Source organism: Triticum urartu, chromosome 7 (genome assembly GCF_003073215.2).
Source record: "Triticum urartu cultivar G1812 chromosome 7, Tu2.1, whole genome shotgun sequence".
Lineage (NCBI taxonomy): Eukaryota > Viridiplantae > Streptophyta > Magnoliopsida > Poales > Poaceae > Triticum > Triticum urartu.
The window spans coordinates 390,053,715-390,070,694 of NC_053028.1; positions in this window are offsets into that span (position 1 = coordinate 390,053,715).

A 16,980-nucleotide genomic window follows, 5' to 3' on the forward strand; every position below is an offset into this window, starting at 1 on the left:
TTCTTTTTTTTTGTTAAAAGCGTTCTGGTCGTGGGCCCCCCTGTCATAGGCACAGGGGGCCTTAACGGGTTTTGGGCGCCGGGGCGATGGTTGTCGCCCGAACGGGCGCGGTTGCGGGCGCCGGGTCGCCTGGACCCGGGCGGTGCCTTGCCGGCAGCCATGGCGGGGCACGATGCCGGCCATGGAAGGGAGCGGGCCACGGCGGATGCGGCGGTCGGTGAGGACGGCGCAGAGGGCGCGGTGAGCGCGTGCTCACCGCAGGCGCACGCGTGGGCGGTCTAACGTGCGGTGACCGCGAGCGAGGGGCGAGGCAGAGAAGGGGAGAGGCCCGGGGCCTCACCAGCGTTGATGGGGAGAGGGGGCGACGAGGCGTGAGGAGGCCGGTCGTGGAGGAGGACGAAGACGGGCGGTCCGGCGACGCGGCGTCAGGGAGGCGGGGTGACTACGGGGCGAGGTGGCGGCGAGGTCTAGCGGCTTCAGAGGCAGGGCGGCGTCGGGCTCGTTGCCCCTTCCCGATCCAGATCGGGTCGGGGAAGAGGAGCGAGAGGGGAGGTGAGCCGGAGACGGGCAGCGGGCTGGTGCAGATCCGGCGACGGAGCTCGGCGGCGCCTGGTGCCGACGATGACGACGGGAGGCGTCGGGCTTGGCGAGGCGTCAGTGGGGGTTGGCGCGGCGGCGACGGAGGGGGGGGCCCTTCCGGTCCAGGAAAGGGGGAGGGGGGTGAGGACGACGGCGAGCGACGGGCGGGGCGGCGCCGGTGATGCGTCGGGGAGGCGGCGATGGGTTCGGGCCCGATCCCGATTGGATCGGGGGGGGAGTGGGGGCGAGAGGAGAGGTGGGGAGTGGGGGGTGAGTGGGGCGACGGGGTGGGGTTAGGGTTTCGGGGGTGTGGGTTATGGGGGGGGGGTGGCCGGCTGGGCCTTTGCCCAGTTGGGCCGGTGGTGGCCTGGCCGGCTGGGCCGTCTGGCCCAGTGGGGGGGGGGTCCTTTTATATATTTTTTTTATTTTTTTTATCTTTTCTGTTTTTATTTTTTTATTTTTTTATAAACACTTAGGCATTTTATAAAATGGTGAACCTTACACCATAATTATCTTTGTAATATTTGGCAACCACCGAACATTTTTGTTTTAATTTTTTTTTTAAAACTTTTATTGTTTTCTTTTATTTGAAATTTGAACTTGTTTCGGTTCTGAACTATCGAGAGTTTACCACAGTAACCGTGGTGACGTGGCATCATTAGCGGGGAATCACTGTAGCTTAATTATCCGGGCGTTACAGGGTGATCCCGTGTTCGAGCTTAAACCGTTACCTGATACTCTTAAATATGCTTATCTTGATGAAAAGAAGATATATCCTGTTATTATTAGTGCTAACCTTTCAGAGCATGAAGAAAAGAAATTATTGAAAACTCTGAAGAAGCATCGTGCTGCTATTGGATATACTCTTGATGATCTTAAGGGCATTAGTCCCACTCTATGTCAACACAAAATAAATTTGGAGAAGGATGCCAAACCAGTTATTGATCGCCAACGACGGCTAAATCCTAAGATGAAAGAAGTGGTAAGAAAGGAAATATTAAAACTCCTTGAGGCAGGTATAATTTATCCCGTTGCTGATAGTCAATGGGTAAGTCCTGTCCATTGTGCCCCTAAGAAGGGAGGTATTACCGTTGTTCCTAATGATAAAGATGAATTGATCCCACAAAGAATTATTACAGGTTATAGGATGGTAATTGATTTCCACAAATTAAATAAAGCTACTAAAAAAGATCATTACCCTTTGCCTTTTATTGATCAAATGCTAGAAAGATTATCTAAACATACACATTTTTGCTTTCTAGATGGTTACTTTGGTTTCTCTCAAATACCTGTGCCAGCTGATGATCAAGCAAATACCACTTTTACTTTCCCTTTCGGTACCTTTCCTTATAGACGTATGCCTTTTGGTTTATGTAATGCACCTGCTACCTTTCAAATATGCATGATGGCTATATTCTCTGACTTCTGTGAAAAGATTTGTGAGGTATTCATGGATGATTTCTCCGTTTATGGATCCTCTTTTGATGATTTCTTGAGCAATCTTGATCGAGTTTTGCAGAGATGTGAAGAAACTAATCTTGTTCAGAATTGGGAGAAATTCCACTTTATGGTTAATGAAGGTATTGTCTTGGGGCATAAAATTTCTGAAAGAGGTATTGAAGTTGACAAAGCTAAAGTTGGTGCTATTGAAAAGATGCCGTGTCCCAAGGACATCAAAGGTATAAGAAGTTTCCTTGGTCATGATGGTTTTTATAGGAGGTTCATTAAGGACTTCTCAAAAATTTCTCGGCCTCTGCTAATCTATTACAAAAAGACATTCCTTTTGTCTTTGATGATGATTGTGTAGAAGCATTTGAAATACTTAAGAAAGCATTGATTTCTGCACCTATTGTTCAGCCACTTGATTGGAATTTACCCTTTGAAATTATGTGTGATGCTAGTGATTATGCTATAGGTGTTGTTCTAGGGCAAAGAGTTGATAAGAAATTAAATGTTATTCAATATGCTAGTAAAACTCTAGATAATGCCCACAGAAATTATGCTACCACTGAAAAAGAATTTTTAGTAGTTGTTTTGGCTTGTGATAAGTTCAGGCCTTATATTGTTGATTCTAAAGTAACTATTCACACTGATCATGCTGCGATTAAATACCTTATGGAAAAGAAAGATGCTAAACCTAGACTTATTAGATGGGTTCTCTTGCTACAAGAATTTGATTTGCATATTATTGATAGAAAGGGAGCTGAGAATCCCGTTGCAGACAACTTGTCTAGGTTAGAAAATGTTCTTGATGACCCACTACCTATTTGATGATAGCTTTCCTGATGAACAATTAGCTATCATAAATGCTTCTCGCACTGCTCCATGGTATGCTGATTATGCTAATTACATTGTTGCTAAATTTATACCACCTAGTTTCACATACCAGCAAAAGAAAAAGTTTTTCTACGATTTAAGACATTACTTCTGGGATGACCCACACCTTTATAAAGAAGGAGTAGATGGTGTTATTAGACATTGTATACCTGAGCATGAACAGGAACATATCCTATGCAAGTGTCACTCCGAAGCTTATGGAGGACACCACGCTGGGGATAGAACTGCGCATAAGGTATTGCAATCCGGTTTTTATTGGCCTACTCTCTTTAAGGATGCTCGTAAGTTTGTCTTATCTTGTGATGAATGTCAAAGAATTGGTAATATTAGTAGACGTCAAGAAATGCCTATGAATTATTCACTTGTCATTGAACCATTTGACGTTTGGGGCTTTGATTATATGGGACCTTTTCCTTCCTCTAATGGGTATACAAATATTTTAGTTGCTGTTGATTACATTACTAAGTGGGTAGAAGCTATTCCCACTAGTAGTGCTGATCATAACACCTCTATTAAGATGCTTAAAGAAGTTATTTTTCCGAGGTTTGGAGTCCCTAGATATTTAATGACTGATGGTGGTTCACATTTTATTCATGGCGCTTTTCGTAAAATGCTTGCTAAGTATGCTGTTAATCATAGAATTGCATCTCCTTATCACCCACAATCTAGTGGTCAAGTAGAATTAAGTAATAGAGAGCTCAAATTAATTTTGCAAAGGACTGTTAATAGATCTAGAAAGAATTGGTCCAAGAAACTTGATGATGCATTATGGGCTTATAGAACGGCATATAAAAATCCTATGGGTATGTCTCCGTATAAAATGGTTTATGGCAAAGCATGTCACTTACCTCTTGAGCTAGAACATAAGGCATATTGGGTCATTAAAGAGCTCAATTATGATTTTAAACTTGCCGGTGAGAAGAGGTTATTTAACATTAGCTCACTAGATGAATGGAGAACCCAAGCATATGAGAATGCCAAACTGTTTAAAGAAAAATTTAAAAGATGGCATGACAAAAGGATACACAAGCGTGAGTTTAATGTAGGTGATTATGTATTGTTATACAACTCTCGTTTAAGATTTTTTGCAGGAAAACTTCTCTCTAAATGGGAAGGTCCTTACGTTATCGAGGAGGTCTATCATTCCGGTGCCATAAAAATCAACAACTTCGAAGGCACAAACCCGAAGGTGGTGAACGGTCAAAGAGTTAAACATTATATCTCAGGTAATCCTATAAATGTTGAAACTAATATTATTAAAACCGTAACCCCGGAGGAATACATGAGGGACACTTTCCAGAAGGTTTCAGACCCCGAAAAGGAATAGGTATGTGGTACGGTAAGTAAACCGACTCCAAAAAAGTTCTAATGGCAATTTTTCTCCGTTTTGGAATATTTAGAAAAATAGGAAAATAAGAAGCAGTCCGGGAAGGACATGAGGCTTCCACGAGGGTGGGAGGGGCGCCCTACCCCCTGGGCGCCCCCCTGCCTTGTGGGCACCTCGTGCACTCTCCAGACTCCATTTTCTTGCACGATACTCCTTTTGGTCGGTAAAAATTCATTATATAGTCTCCCGAAGGTTTTGACTACCGTATCTCGCAATTATCCTCTGTTCTTGTTTCGAGTTGTTTCTGCCGCAGATTAGAGCAAGATGTCTTCGCAGGAGTCAGTCGGGGAGAGTCGGGTGTCTCATCCGACACCAGGTCCAGGGGCAATCAACGATGCCTATCACTTTGGGCCCTCAACGGAGGAAGAGATGGAAGCTGACTTGAAAATGATAGATGCCATGGAGGAGGATCAAGAAGTTACCTCTCGTTTCCGAGCAGGATTCATGATGGGGGAACTACAGAGCTCATCTATCCCAAACTCGGTCATCCCCTCCAATGTTAAATTTCTCTCTTATGAAACTATGAAAAGGAGTGTTACTTGTTCTCCCGCAGCTATGCAGCATCCATGGGTGCAAGGAGCTTTAACCATCACGGGTAAGCTCCGTAAAGAAATAATGGATCTTAAGCGGCAAGTCAGCAAGATCAAGGAGGAGAATCGTATCCTGAGGGGTATCATAGTGTAACACCCACGATGCGGCTATATCTCCCACGTGTTGGAGCACGACTTAGAGGCATAACCGCATAGTAGGCATGTCGCAAGAGGGGTAATCTTTGCACATCCCATGTACTGAATAAGAACGGAATAAAGAGTTGGCTTACAATCGCCACTTCACACAATACATAACTATAGCATTACATCATCCAAAATACAATCAAGGTCCGACTACGGAACCAACATAAAAGAAGACCACCCCTAATGCTAGATCCCCGATCGCCCCAACTGGGCTCCACTACTGATCGAAAGGAAACGGAACAACACAACGAACACGATCTTCATCGAGCTCCCACTTGAGCTGAGTTGCATCACCTGCACTGGTATCGTCGACACCTGCAACTATTTGGAAGTATCTGTGAGCCACGAGGACTCAGCAATCTCACACCCGCGAGATCAAGACTACTTAAGCTTATGGGTAGGAAAGGGTAATGAGGTGGAGCTGCAACAAGCACTAAGCATATATGGTGGCTAACATATGCAAATAAGAGCGAGAAGAGAAGCAAAGCAACGGTCATGAACTAGAAGTGATCAAGAAGTGATCCTGAAACTACTTACGTTCAAGCATAACACAAGACCCGTGTTCACTTCCCGAACTCCGCCGGAAAGAGACCATCACGGCTACACACGCGGTTGATGCATTTAAATTAAATTAAGTGTCAAGTTCTCTACAACCGTACATTAACAAATTCCCATCTGTCCATAACCGTGGGCACGACTTTCGAAAGTTCAAAACCCTGCAGGGGTGTCCCAACTTAGCCCATCACAAGCTCTCACGGTCAACGATGGATATTCCTTCTCCTAGGAAGACCCGATCAGACTCGGAATCCCGGTTACAAGACATTTCGACAATGGTAAAACAAGACCAGCAAGACCGCCCGATGCGCCGACATCCCGATAGGAGCTGCACATATCTCGTTCTCAGGGCAACACCGGATGAGCGCTCCATACAACTAAAACTAGCCCTCAAGTTTCCCCGAGGTGGCGCTGCAAAGGACTCTAGTTTGGACCAACATTTAGACAAGCACTGGCCCCGGGGGGGGGGGGTTAAAATAAGATGACCCTCGGGTTAATTACTCCTAAGGGAGAAATATAGGCTATTAGTGCAAATGTAAAACCAAGGTTGGGCTTTGCTGGAGGAGTTTTATTCAAAGCGAACTGTCAAGGGGTTCCCATAACACCCAACCGCGTAAGGGACGCAAAATCAAGGAACATAACACCGGTATGACGGAATACTAGGGCGGCAAGAGTGGAACAAAACACCAGGCATAAGCCCGAGCCTTCCACCCTTTACCAAGTATATAGATGCATTAATTAAATGAGAGATATTGTGATATCCCAACATATCCATGTTCCAACACATGGAACAAACTCCATCTTCACCTGAAGCTAGCAACGCTATAAGAGGGGCTGAGCAAAGCGGTAACATAGCCAAACAACAGTTTGCTAGGAAAGGTGGGTTAGAGGCTTGACATGGCAATATGGGAGGCATGATATAGCAAGTGGTAGGTATCGCAGCATAGCAAAAGAGCGAGCAACTAGCAAGCAAAGATAGAAGTGATTTCGAGGGTATGGTCATCTTGCCTGAGATCCCACAAGGAAGAAGAACGAGTCCATGAAGAAGGCAAATGGACGTAGTCGAACGGATCCTCACAACTCTGGAACGGAACCGAAGCTAACGAGAGAAACAACCCAGAAAGAAGCAAACAACATAGTAAACAACCATCACAAGCATAAACATGGCATGATGCGCAACCAAGTATGATGCATGACCGGTTTAATGAAGCATGGCATGGCAAATGGCAACAAACAACACTACAAGTTAAGTGGAGCTCAATATGCAACGAGTTGCATATTGATGAAACACCACATCAATTATTTAGTTCTCTCCCGTTTAGGTACCCAAAAATATTAAATGTTGTTAAACATGGCAAGAGATGAAGCAAAAGTAAACTACACAATCTAAGCAATTTAAATGGGGCCGGAAACATCAAACAACAATTCCGGTAAATCCCCATATGCATTTAGAAATTTAATGCAAACAATAATTTTAAACATTTTAGATGTTGTTATCATGATGCGGATGACATTTGCAAGTTTTATGCAATTTTTTATTAAAAGTTGACATGAGCGTGATGAGAGCATTTGTCACCGTGGTAGAAAGAAAGGGGTGCCACGGCGACGAAACAGAAATGATGTCGCGGCAACAATCCGATGATCCGGTAGCTCACGGGGATACCAGTGCAAAAGGAAGTGGGTGCGAGTGTGTCATGCAAGAAGATGGGGTGCTCCCGGATTCCGTGTTCCCACATGACGGAGGCAAGGCAAAAGAGGGGCTTCGTGCAACGAACAACTCGGACACGGAGCAACACATAGTTCAACTCATACATCGCAAGCATTCATCCACGGGCGTCGTCTCGATGGTATACCTTCGAAGCATGCGTTTCGGGCGGAACGAGTTCGTGGAGGGAAGTAGGCGTTCTCGCAACGGCAATAGTGGAAGTAGTCGTCCTCGCTTCGTAGATGTTCACACTCCGTAGGTGTTCAGGGTCAAAACAAGGAACTTGACGTCTACGGTTCTTCGAGGGTCGACGGTACATGTTCTGTAGACGTTCGAGCGGCGGTAGTGGTACATGTTCACGGAGTAGTCATACACGTCGTCGGTAGTTTGTTCACTCAATGACCTTCAACGTCGGTAGTGGAAGTAGTTGTACATGGTTGCGACGGTAATCGAACTTGGCGATCCAACGGGTTACACTTGTCGTCGTGGGAACTTGGTGAATCCGAGGTCTTCGAGGTCGACGGTAGTTGTACATCTCATAGTGGAACTTGACGGATCCGATGACTCCGGACGTCGTGGTACTTCGCAACAATCGGGGCGGTCTTACGCATCCGACCAGAGGGACTTGGCGTGTCCCATAATCTGCGGGCGTCGGTACTTGGCAAAAGAACCCACGAAGGCGTCCTTGACGTCCCTGGTTGCCGGTTCTTGGCGGCAACAAGAGAGGAAAAACCAGGCCCACCGGGCAGCAAGGAGGTGGAGGTCTCATAGGAGTTGGCCGTGAAGGGGCTGCTCAAGGCAGTAGGAGAAGATGGCCGGGGCGGGTGTCAAGCTTGAAGGCCGGTGGTGCAGGCCGAACGGAGGGAGGAGGAGGCATGGGCGCTGACGAGGCTGGGGTGCCAGACCACTATAGCAGCGGATCGGGAGGCCAGGGAGGCCCTGGAAGGGTCGAGGTCACCGGCGGGCTGGATCGCCGGAGCGGCGTGGCGTGGTTCCTGGTGGTGGGTTAGTGGAGGTCGGACGCTAGCACGCGAGGGGGACACAGGGCAAGGAAAAGCGGCAGCGGGTTTGCGATGGGAGGGGGCTGCTGTGGCGGCTGGTGCTCGAGGAGAGGGGGAGCGGGGATGGGGAACGAGGTGGCGGCGCTCGCTCCTCTCTGCCTGTGGTGCGGCGCAGGAGGAGGACGAAGGGAGAAGAGATGGATCGGGGGAGTTTCTCTGCTGGCGCAAGATGGAGACGAGGGATACTGTGGGGTTTCAGGAGAGGGTTATAGTTGAGAAGGGGTGCCGGCTGTGCTACAGATGGGCCTCTAGTGGGATGAGGGAAGTAGGGCTGCCTGGCTGGCCGGCCCAGAGGAGAGGGAGGCTGCTGGGCTCCCCACTCTCTCTCTCAACTCTTAATCTCTCTTTTCCCATTTTAAAACAAAATAGAAATGTGGATAAAGAAAATAAAGAGGAGGTAGGGGGGTTAGGGAAAGGAAATTGAGCAGGAGGACAAATTTCCTGGACTCATAAAAATAAGCATGATCACAGAAAAATAGAAGTGGCAAGATTGCAGAATTAAATTCAAACGCATTTGGATTTAATTCAAATGGTTTGAATAGGAAGTGAGGGATGGGAAGGTCCAAAAATGCTCGGATTTTTGATGGAGCTCCAGAAAATGATGAAAGAAATATATGGCAAGGTTGGAGACCCAGACTTGAGATAACAAAGGCATTGGAATGATTTTCAAGTGTGTTATGGTTAATTCCAAAAGAATGGAATTTTTTATTATAGCTCCCTAATATCGGGAGGATATGTTATAAAGCAAATCACCATGTGAATTCCCTTGATTTAAATGGATCAAAGATCCATACGATTTGATTGCTGAGAAAAAGATGGCACGATGACATGATGCAATGCACATGATGCAAAGATGAATGCAACAGACAAAACAAATCACACAATGAATCTCAGAAACCCTGGAAGGCATCTGAAGCTCCGGTCTTGGGGCGTTACACATAGCCAAGAATATCACATCTTCACCCCCAAGAAAGAGATATAAACACATGGGTATGGGCACTCCCCTTGGAAACTACCAAGCTTGGGGGACTGCCCCAGTATCGTATCACCATCACAACTTTTATCTTTACTGTTTTTCTTAGTTCAATCCTTTTGGTAATATCTTGATCTAGTAGAATAAAGTTTTAGTATGATCTAGTTGTGAGTTTTGCTTTATGATCCCTCTATGTAATCGAGTCCGTGAGCTATATAATAAAGATTAGTGTTGAGTCAAGGGCTTGATTATCTTGCTATGATTATGAGTGAATAAAATAAAAAGAAAGAATAAAAAGAAATAAAAAGAGATCATATGGATCTTATGGAGAGTAATGAGCTCACATATAAAGAGTATGATGAATAAAAGTTGTTGAGAGTTGACAAACATAGTTTTGGTCATTGTTGCAATTAATAGGAAGTAATAAAGAAAGAGAGCTTCACATATAAATATACTATCTTGGACATCTTTTATGATTGTGAGCACTCATTAAAGTATGACATGCTAAAGAGTTGACGTTGATAAGGAAGACAACGTAATGGGTTATGTTTTCTTACATATGAGATAAATTATATTGTCATGGATCATCCAACAAGTTGAGCTTGCCTTTCCCTCTCATGCTACCCAAGTTCTTGGCACCAAGTAGAAATACTACTCGTGCTTCCAAATATCCTTAAAACCCAGTTTTGCCATGAGAGTCCACCATACCTACCTATGGATTGAGTAAGACCCATCAAGTAAGTTGTCATCGGTGCAAGCAATAAAAATTGCTCTCTAAATATGTATGACTTATTAATGTGGAGAAAATAAGCTTTATACGATCTTGTGATGTGGAAGAAATAAAAGCGACAGACTACATAATAAAGGTCCATATCACAAGTGGCAATATAAAGTGACGTTCTTTTGCATTAAGATTTTGTGCATCCAACCATAAAAGCGCATGACAACCTCTGCTTCCCTCTGCGAAGGGCCTATCTTTTACTTTCATCTTCTACCTTATATAAGAGTCATGGTGATCTTCACCTTTCCTTTTTCATTTTATCCTTTGGAAAGCACAATGTGTTGGAAAGATCCTGATATATATATAGCTAATTGGATGTGAGTTTCCATGAACTATTATTGTTGACACTACCTTTGAGGTAAAACGTTGGGAGGCAAACTATAAGCCCCTATCTTTCTTTGTGTCCGATTAAAACTTCATACCCATAAATATTGCATGACTGTTAGCAATTGTGAAAGACTAAATGATAGTTGAGTATGTGGACTTGCTGCAAAGCTCTTATATCGACTCTTTCCTATGTTATGATAAATTGCAATTGCCTCAATGACTGAGATTAGAGTTTGTTGGTTCTCAATGAAGTTTATGATTCATACTTGAAATTGTGATTGAATTGTTACTTTAGCATAAGAGATCATATGACAATATATGTATATATGTGAATGTTCTAAGAATGATCATGATGCCTTTTATTTTTATCGACACCTCTATCTCTAAACATCTGGACATATTTATCGTTATCGGCTTCCGCTTGAGGACAAGCAAGGTCTAAGCTTGGGGGAGTTGATACGTCCATTTTGCATCATGCTTTTATATCGATATTTATTGCATTATGAGCTGTTATTACATAGTATGTCACAATACTTATGCCTATTCTCTCTTATTTTACAAGGTTTACATAAAGAGGGAGAATGTCGACAGCTGGAATTCTGGGCTGGAAAAGGAGAAAATATTATAGACCTATTCTGCACAACTCCAAAAGTCCTGAAACTCCACGAAAGTTATTTTTGAAAATAATAAAAAAACACTGAGCGAAGAAAATACCAGAGGGGGCCCACACCCTGGCCACGAGGGTGGGGGGCGTGCCCTACCCCCTGGGCGCGCCCCCTGCCTCGTGGGCCCCCTGATGGCCCTCCGGTGCCCATCTTCTGCTATATGAAGTCTTTCTCTGAGAAAAAAAATCGGAAGCAAGCTTTCGGGACGAGACTCCGCCGCCATGTGGCGGAACCTTGGCGGAACCAATCTAGGGCTCCGACGGAGCTGTTCTGCCGGGGAAACCTCCCTCCGGGAGGGGGAAAACATCACCATCGTCATCACCAATGATCCTCTCATCGGGAGGTGGTCAATCTCCATCAACATCTTCACCAGCACCATCTCATCTCAAACCCTAGTTCATCTCTTGTATCCAATCTTTGTATCGAAACCTCAGATTGGTACGTGTGGGTTGCTAGTAGTGTTGATTACTCCTTGTAGTTGATGCTAGTTGGTTTACTTGGTGGAAGATCATATGTTCAGATCCATTATGCATATTAATACCCCTCTGATTATGAACATGAATATGCTTTGTGAGTAGTTACGTTTGTTCCTGAGGACATGGGAGAAGTCTTGCTATTAGTAGTCATGTGAATTTGGTATTCATTCGATATTTTGATGAGATGTATGTTGTCTCTCCTCTAGTGGTGTCATGTGAACGTCGACTACATGACACTTCCCCATTGTTTGGGCCTAGAGGAAGGCATTGGGAAGTAATGAGTAGATGATGGGTTGCTAGAGTGACAGAAGCTTAAACCCTAGTTTATGCGTTGCTTCGTAAGGGGCTGATTTGGATCCATACGTTTCATGCTATTGTTAGATTTACCTTAATACTTATTTTGTAGTTGTAGATGCTTGCAATAGGATTTAATCATAAGTGGGATATTTGTCCAAGTAAGGACAGCACCCAAGCACCGGTCCACTCACATATCAAATTATCAAAGTACCGAACGCGAATCATATGATCGTGATGAAAACTAGCTTGACGATAATTCCCATGTGTCCCCGGGAGCGCTTTCCTTCATATAAGAGTTTGTCCAGGCTTGTCCTTTGCTACAAAAAGGATTGGGCCATCTTGCTGCACCTTATTTACTTTTATTGCTTGCTACTCGTTACAAATCACCTTATCACAAAACTATCTGTTACCGATAATTTCAGTGCCTGCAGAGAATACCTTACTGAAAACTGCTTATCATTTCCTTCTGCTCCTTGTTGGGTTTGACACTCTTAGTTATTGAAAAGATGTGGGTCATCAGTTAGCAATTGCTGCATTCTATGATTATGAGATATGGCAAATGGACGTCAAAATGACATTCGTTAACGGTTTCCTTAAGGAAGAGTTGTATATGATGCAGCCGGAAGGTTTTGCCGATCCTAAGAATGCTGACAAGGTATGCAAGCTCCAGCGCTCCATCTATGGGCTGGTGCAAGCATCTCAGAGTTGGAACATCCGCTTTGATGAAATGATCAAAGCGCTTGGGTTTATACAGACTTATGGAGAAGCCTATATTTACAAGAAAGTGAGTGGGAGCTCTGTAGCATTTCTCATATTGTATATGGATGACATACTATTGATGGGAAATGATATAGAACTTTTGGAAAGCATAAAGTCCTACTTGAATAAGTGTTTTTCAATGAAGGACCTTGGAGAAGTTGCTTACATATTACGCATCAAGATCTATAGAGATAGATCGAGACACCTCATTGGTCTTTCACAAAGCACATACCTTGACAAGATATTGAAGAAGTTCAATATGGATCAGTCCAAGAAGGGGCTCTTGCCTATATTGCAAGGTGTGAGATTGAGTGCGGCTCAATGCCCGACCTCAGCAGAAGATAGAGAAAAGATGAGTGTCATCCCCTATGCCTCAGCCATGGGCTCTATTATGTATGACATGCTGTGTACCAGACCTGATGTGAACCTTGCCATAAGTTTGGTAGGGAGGTACCAAAGTGATCCCGGTATGGAACACTGGACAGCGGTCAAGAATATCCTGAAGTACCTGAAAAGGACTAAGGATATGTTTCTCGTTTATGGAGGTGACGAAGAGATCGTCGTAAAGGGTTACGTCGATGCTAGCTTCGACACAGATCTGGACGACTCCAAGTCACAAACCGGACACGTGTACATTTTGAATGGTGGGATAGTTAGCTGGTGTAGTTGCAAGCAAAGCGTCGTGGCGGGATCCACATGTGAAGCGGAGTACATAGCTACCTCGGAGGCAGCACAGGAAGCAGTCTGGATGAAGGAGTTCATCACCGACCTAGGAGTTATTCCCTATGCATCGGGCCCGATGACTCTCTTCTGTGACAACACTGGAGCTATTGCCCTTGCCAAGGTGCCCAAGTTTCACAAGAAGACCAGGCACATCAAGTGTCGCTTCAACTCCATTCATGAATATATTCAAGATGGAGATATAGATATTTGTAAAGTGCATACGGATCTGAATGTCGCAGATCCGTTGACTAAACCTCTTCCACGAGCAAAACATGATCAACACCAGAACTCTATTGTGTGTTCGATTCATCACAATGTAACTAGATTATTGACTCTAGTGCAAGTGGGAGACTATTGGAAATATGCCCTAGAGGCAATAATAAAATAGTTATTATTATATTTCCTTGTTCATGATAATTGTCTATTGTTCATGCTATAATTGTATTAACCGGAAACCGTAATACATGTGTGAATACATAGACCACGACATGTCCCTAGTAAGCCTCTAGTTGACTAGCTCGTTGATCAATAGATGGTTATGGTTTCCTAACCATGGACATTAGATGTCGTTGATAACGGGGTCACATCATTAGGAGAATGATGTGATGGACAAGACCCAATCCTAAGCATAGCACAAGATCGTGTAGTTCGTTTGCTAGAGCTTTTCTAATGTCAAGTATCATTTCCTTAGACCATGAGATTGTGCAACTCCCGGATACCGTAGGAATGCTTTGGGTGTATCAAACGTCACAACGTAACTGGGTGGCTATAAAGGTTCACTACAGGTATCTCCAAAAGTGTCTGTTGGGTTGGCACGAATCGAGAGTGGGATTTGTCACTCCGTATGACGGAGAGGTATCTCTGGGCCCACTCGGTAATGCATCATCATAATGAGCTCAATGTGACTACGGAGTTAGCCACGGGATAATGCGTTACAGAACGAGTAAACAGACTTGCCAGTAATGAGATTGAATGAGGTATGGGGATACCGACGATCGAATCTCGGGCAAGTAACATACCGATGGACAAAGGGAATTGTATATGGGATTGATTGAATCCCCGACATCGTGGTTCATCCGATGAGATAATCTTGGAATATGTGGGAGCCAACATGGGTATCCAGATCCCGCTATTGGTTACTGGCCGGAGAGATGTCTCGGTCATGTCTACATGGTTCCCGGACCCGTAGGGTCTACACACTTAAGGTTCAGTGACGCTAGAGTTGTTATGGGAAATTGTATGTGGTTATCGAAGGTTGTTCGGAGTCCCGGATGTGATCCTGGATGTCATGAGGAGTTCCAGAATGGTCCAGAGGTGAAGATTTATATGTGGTAAGTCCAGTTTTAGTCGCCGAAATGGTTTTGGGGGTTATCAGTATTGTACCGGGACCACCGAAAGGTGTCCGGGGGTCCATCGGGTGGGACACCAGCCCCAAAGGACTTAATGGGCTGAATATGGGAGGGAACCAGCTCCCTAGTGGGCTGGTGCGCCCCTAAGGGCCCAAGGCGCCTAGGGTTGGAAACCCTAGTGGGATGGGGCGCCTCCCACCTGCTTGGGGGGCAAGTTTCCCCCTCCTGGCCGCCGCCCCACCCCCCTCTAGATACATCAAGGGGGTAGGTTGTTGGGGAACGCGGTATTTCAAAAAATTTCCTACGATCACGCAAGATCTATCTAGGAGATGCATATCAACGAGAGGGGAGAGTGTGTCCATGTACCCTCGTAGACCGAAAGTGGAAGCGTTTAGTAACGCGGTTGATGCAGTCGAACGTCTTCGCGATCCAACTGATCCGAGCACCGAACGTACGGCACCTCCACATTCAACACACGTTCAGCTCGATGACATCCCTCGATCTCTTGATCCAGTTGAGGACGAGGGAGAGTTCCGTTAGCACGATGGTGTGGCGACGGTGATGATGAAGTTACCGGCACAGGGCTTCTCCTAAGCACTACGACGATATGATCGAGGTGTGTAACTGTGGAGGGGGGGGGGGCGCACCGCACACGGCTAAGAGAAGACTTGGTGTCCCTTTGGGGTGCCCCCTCCCACGTATATAAAGGGGGAGGAGAGGAGGCTGCTACCTCTTTTAGCACTGCGTTGGTTTTCCCCGAAGAGGAAGGGATGATGCAGCAAAGTAGCGTAAGTATTTCCCTCAGTTTTTGAGACCCAAGGTATCAATCCAGTAGGAGGCTACGCGCGAGTCCCCCGCACCTGCACAAAACAAATAAATCCTCGCAACCAACGCAAATAGGGGTTGTCAATCCCTATAGGGCCACTTACGAGAGTGAGACCTGATAGATATGATAAGATAATATATTTGGTATTTTTATGATAAAGATGCAAAGTAAAATAAAGGCAAAGTAAATGGCAAAGTAAATAACTAAGTAGTAGGAGATTTATATGATAAAGATAGACCCGGGGGCCATAGGTTTCACTAGTGGCTTCTCTCGAGAGCATAAGTATTCTACTGTGGGTGAACAAATTACTGTTGAGCAATTGACAGAATTGAGCATAGTTATGAGAATATCTAGGTATCATCATGTATATAGGCATCACGTCCGAGACAAGTAGACCGACTCCTGCCTGCATCTACTACTATTACTCCACTCATCAACCGCTATCCAGCATGCATCTAGAGTATTAAGTTAAAAACAGAGTAACGCCTTAAGCAAGATGACATGATGTAGAGGGATAGACTCATGCAATATGATGAAAACCCCATCTTGTTATCCTCGACGGCAACAATACAATACGTGCCTTGCTACCCCTACTATCACTGGGAAAGGACACCACAAGATTGAACCCAAAGCTAAGCACTTCTCCCATTGCAAGAAAGATCAATCTAGTAGGCCAAACCAAACTGATAATTCGAAGAGACTTGCAAAGATAACCAATCATACATAAAAGAATTCAGAGAAGATTCAGATATTATTCATAGATAGACTTGATCATAAACCCACAATTCATTGGTTTCAACAAACACACTGCAAAAAGAAGATTACATCAAATAGTTCTCGACAAGAGAGGGGGAGAACATTGTATTGAGATCCAAAAAGAGAGAAGAAGCCATCTAGCTACTAACTATGGACCCGTAGGTCTGAGGTAAACTACTCACACTTCATCGGAGAGGCTATGGTGTTGATGTAGAAGCCCTCCGTGATCGATGCCCCCTCCGGCGGAGCTCCGGAACAGGCCCCAAGATGGGATCTTGTGGATACAGAAAGTTGCGGCGATGGAATTAGGGTTTTGGCTCCGTATCTGATCGTTTGGGGGTACGTGGGTATATATAGGAGGAAGAAGTACGTCGGTGGAGCAACAGGGGGCCCACGAGGGTGGAGGGCGTGCCTGGGGGGGGGGTAGGCACACCCCCTACCTCGTGGCCTCCTGTTACGTGGCTTGACGTAGGGTCCAAGTCTCCTGAGTTGTATTCGATGAGAAAATCATGTTCCCGAAGGTTTCATTCCGTTTGGACTCCATTTGATATTCCTTTTCTTCGAAACCCTAAAACAGGCAAAAAACAGCAATCCTGGGCTAGGCACCCCAGGCTTTACACTTTATGCTTCCGGCTCGTATGTTGTGTGGAATTGTGAGCGGATAACAATTTCACACAGGAAACAGCTATG